Here is a 5,099-nt window from a genome sequence, read left to right on the forward strand (position 1 = left end):
TTTGACAGTGGCTGACATGGGGGTAGGGGCAATGTGTGGGATCAGAAACATCACCTTCTATCAACCATGGTCCACTGATCTTGTGTTTTCACTTTCCTCATGATTTCTTCTTTTCAAATTGGCAGCTCCAAGCAGCAGAAGGGAATGGAGCCTGTGTGATTTTTGCCTCAGTGGTTTAAGCTTTGACTTTATTTATGCCTTTAATTTTCTATTTAGCAAATAATTGTTGCCTTACACTCTGTTTCATGAAATGTCCTGGAATTGAAATTAGATTCTGCCCTTGGATATGCATCTCTGATTCCTGTTGACAGTCCCCATGATATCATATTTTGAGCTGAGTCCCTTCTAGAGCAGGTCAGGCTTTCAAGCATGAAGTTTCTCCTCCCGTCCCCTCTTCTGCTGCAATGCTCTCTCAGAACTGTTTGGTATGGCTCACCAGCCCTCCCCATCGTTGCTCCTTTAACACCTGGCCTCAATCTTCAAGCAGTCAAGCACCAAGGAAGGCCATATTGTAGCAGAAAAAATCTGGACTTTGGGTTAGCATCCTTGTTCTGTCACTTGGGAGCAAGATGATGTTGAGAAATTATTTAGCCATGATGGCCCCAGTAAAATGGAAATAAAAATCAACTTCCTCAAAAGATTGTCATGATGATTCAAAATGTGGTACCTAAATAATGGAAACATGGGAAGGAAGGGTTTAACACAAGGCCACGGTGGCTATTGCCAGTTGTATAATTACAAGGGCTTCAGACACAAGAGGGAGCACTGTTGGTGGTGGTGGTGGGGCGCGTTTTCATGAAAGACTTCTTGGAGAAAGAGAAATTTCACTTAGGTCTTGAAGGATGAGAAGATTTGGCTGGGCAGCAATGACTTAATGGCTGGGACTGACATGGAGGACTCAGAGCAGTGGGTTCTTTGGGTATAGGGGTATAGGTCTTTCCTCCCCTGGGAGATGATTTCCACTGTCATTTCCATACTCAGAGTGCTGGTTTCTCCTTAGCAAGACTTGGGAGGTTGGGGCCACAGTTCTGTCTTCGCCCCTACCACCTCTTTCTTCTCCCATCACATCTTCTCCCACATGGTTCCTCCCCATCTCCTCACAATGGGTCCCAACACTAAACTCTTGGGCCTTAAAATGTGGCTGTGAGTTGTAGACTTTGTTTTTGCCATGCCTTAGAGTTTCCTAGATTATTCTGTTTCCTCTCTCCTTTCCTCCCTCCCTCACTTTCTATTTCCCTTCCTTCCTTTCTCTCTTTCATCCTTCCTAGTGTAGTGAACTCTTGAATATAGTGAGCCACATTGGCTTTGAATTCCAACTCTGCCACTTATAAGACATAAGTGAGTTTTTATGTCTCTAAACATTATTTTCATCCTCTAAAATGAGAAAAGTAATTATACTTACATCCTAGAAATCTGAGGAAGATTAAATGTGCCAATATTTTTGGGGCATCCATGCAGCATTTCTGGCCTTGAATAAAAGCTCAATAAATATCTCCTTTAGTTATTATTCAATAGGTACTTGTTTATTGAAAAAAAATGCATGCATATGTGTATGTGTGTGCATGCACACGTGTGCACATTTGTATATAAATGTAATTAGAAAGGCATAGAGGAGTGGTACGTGCTGAGACCAATGAGACCCTCAAACAAGAAGTGCCAGAGAATAAAACCTTCATGTTTGCTAATTCTGTACCTTTCCCATGGAATGTCATATTTATTGATGCTGCTTCTTTTCAAAACACTATCGATGTTGTATGACTGCAATTGGCCTTGAAGCATTACTTGGATCTCCCTCCCATGCCTCCCTCCCAGCACAGTGCCCCACATAGTGTCTGTGTAAAGAAACCTAAAACAGATTTCCACAACTGCATGGACTGAGACAAGAATAAGTAGGTGTCAAATTCTACAAGACATTGTCTGGCAACCTCAGTTAAAATGCCAAGATCAGACCACTGCCTTCAAATCCTCTTGCATTTACTAGTAGAACTCAATCAGAGCTACCACAGCCAGCACAAGGACTATGGCAGTCCAGTTGAGAGAACAATCAGAGATCTTTTAGCTGTGTGAATAGTGAGATCAAACCAAAATCAACAATGGAATATGACCAGGCTTGGTGTGAATTAATTTATAATAAGAGATAAGACACATTCCATATGTAGGAAATGACCCTGTCTGTCTTGCTCACTGTTGTATCCTTTCTGGACAGCACTCCTTGACACTCAATAGGCCATCAATAAATACTTGTGAATCAATAAATGACCCAATGGTGACTATAGGAGAAGGACCTGGCTTTACAAGAACTGCTAAATTTTATTGAGTGTTCAGTTGTGTGCCACCAACTTTAACATACATTATCTTATTTAATCCAAACAACAAGACATTATGGTAGGCTGTTTTATCATTTCAACTTTTGAGATGAGGAAACTAAAGCTTAGGGAAGTTAAATCCTTAGGCCAACACCATACAACCGGATGGTCTAATGCTTTTCACCATCCTAATATACAGTCTTGAATGCCTTTATTTTGCTCTCACCAAATGGTAACAGAAAAAAATCTCCGTTAAACATTTTAATTTAGCATAAAAATTACTAAGTATTCCAGAGGTTCTACTATCAGGTAGACCACGGTTTCGTGTTCCACAGGGCTCTGCCTCAGTTTCTCCATTTGTAAGGTGGAAATGATGAAGCTTGCCTCTTCTTTGGGAAGTTATGAGATTTAATTAGAGCAACGGTTATTAAAATGCTTTGAAGTTAGAAAGTGCTTATTAATATCAGGGATCATGATTATGTTTCCAAATAGGATATCCTTGTCTTTAAAGCCAATTGCCTGGGATAAGCCCCAAGGCCCCCCAGAGGGAATGGTAGGGAGCATTCATGTTGGATGCCTAATTCAGCCCATATGGTTTTGCAGTGATTCCATAAGTGAGGAGGAGAGTGAATAATCCCATCTCTTTAACTTTCAAGTGTGGGAACATTAGAGTTTGCTCCTTAATGATTATAACATTCAGGAATGTTGGCACCTTTTCTTCCTGACTTCACGTTATGAAACCCAGAGAGTGTTGAGTAACAGGATGTACATTCATGCCATTTTCAGTTTCTTTGGGGGTTCATTTGGGAAAACTTCCTTCAAGCAAGAGCTACAGTGGTTAGACACAGAGCAGCCCTTTAACCTCAGGGCTGTTGCCTCCAACGTGGTATAAAGGTCCTGGTGTGTGGAGTAAGAATTGGATCCTGTTCCTCATCAGTTAGGAGCCATTGTTTGCAAATGTGTTCCCCGATGGAAAAGGATTAGGTCCTGGACAGTAGAGAACATTATGTTCATATTGCAAAATCTTGGTATGATCTAGTCTTGGGCTGATGGGGATTTGATAAAACATTCTTCTTGGCTGAAAATGTCATCATAGGGCTCAGCATACTGATGAATCCCACCCCACCAGCAACACCCTCCTTCACACTGCAAGGCCAGATTTAGAGAAGTCCCTTTGGCTCTGTTGGAGTTGCCTCAGGGCTGTGGGAAGACCACAGGACTCTAGTCAGAAAACTGACTTTGCTTCCCTAACATGGCAGCAGGTTGTTTTAACTGTAGCTTAAGTGTTCTCATTGCAAAGTGGGGACCATAATACCCAATTCTGTTTATCACTCAGGGTTTTGTGATTATCAGATGAACCTATCTCTACCTCTACCTCTATCTACTAACCTACCTATTGATCAACAGTGGAGCAATAGACAGGTTGACAGAAATAAAGGAACATATGGATGTGGGAGGCAGTCTAGCATGATGACCATGATGTGGATTCAAATTCTGTGTGGCCCTGGGAAAGATACTTAACTTTTTTAAGTCTCAGTTTCTTCCTTTGGTAGAGAGGGATGAAAATGACAATATTCACCTCAGAAGGTTATGAAAATTAAATGAGATGATGTATGTGGAAGCACTTAGCACAAAACCTAGCACATTGTAAGCTCTTAACAAATACTAGCTATAGTCATCAGCCTCATTGTTAGGAGAATAATTAGAAAATTATAGGAAGTTATATACATGCAGAGAGTATTACTATCTTTTAAATTTGCTGTTTATTTTGGCAAAAGCAATTCTGAGGCTTACAAATTGTTCTTCGGGAAAATGAATTATTCACCAGGTTATTGGCCTCAGCACATTTCATCCTCAGCAGGAACAAGAGAAGTGCAAAATCTGCTGGCTGCAGCTGTGGCCCACTTACAGGATGCACTTGAGGAAATTCAGCACAGTGAGAACCTGGCTGTAACTGTTTCTTGTGAGGTCAATGTCTTTTGCAGAATAGGATCAATGTTGAAAAGATGCCTGGAAAGTGAATCTATGCATATTGAAAGCTATCTTCTTATTAAGTTTCCTTACAAATGTACAAACACGTTCAGCCAGAAATTGGGACGTAAAATCACACTGGGAAACTTAGCTGATATTTCCAGTCCCTTCTTTAATAGAAAAATAATAAGTGTGTGTTAATAAGATAAACTATAATTATAAAAGAGCTAGGTTTTACTTTCAATGTGGTATCTAGAAACCCGAGAGAGGTAATTCATGCTGACAGAATATCAAAGTCACCTGTGGATTTTTTTAAATATAGGTATCCAGCCTTATCTCCTATGCTTCTGATTCATAAGTCTGGATAAAGCTCAGGATTTTTATTTTCTTTTTGCTTTGTTTTAGCTCCACATGTGATTCTTATGTACAGCTAGCAAGAACCATTGGAAACAAAATGGCGGCATCTTAACTGAATAGAGTCCAATCGCTGAATTAGTAATTCAACTCTTAATTCTGTGCTTTGATTTATAACTGCATTTGGTTGTTCAGATCCTGTTTTCTAGCTCTTATTTTAGAAATGACTTTTTTCTTCCTCTATAAGCTTATCTGAGCTAATGAAGAGATGCGGTGGTGGGGAAAGGGAACAGGTGAAAAGAACATAGAAATGGAAAAAAACAGAGAACCCTGGTGGGAATTCACAGAAGAATTTAAAGAAAGTGAAACAAGATTGTATTTTTGGAACAATATATAAAATTTTTTGGAACAAAGAAAAGGCAATAAATTCTGGAGTTTTCAGATAATGAATATGCAACCAGTGAGTTA

Source organism: Eumetopias jubatus, unplaced genomic scaffold (assembly GCF_037043125.1).
Source record: "Eumetopias jubatus isolate StellerSeaLion01/CBP00866 unplaced genomic scaffold, mEumJub1_p1.0 scaffold_4, whole genome shotgun sequence".
Lineage (NCBI taxonomy): Eukaryota > Metazoa > Chordata > Mammalia > Carnivora > Otariidae > Eumetopias > Eumetopias jubatus.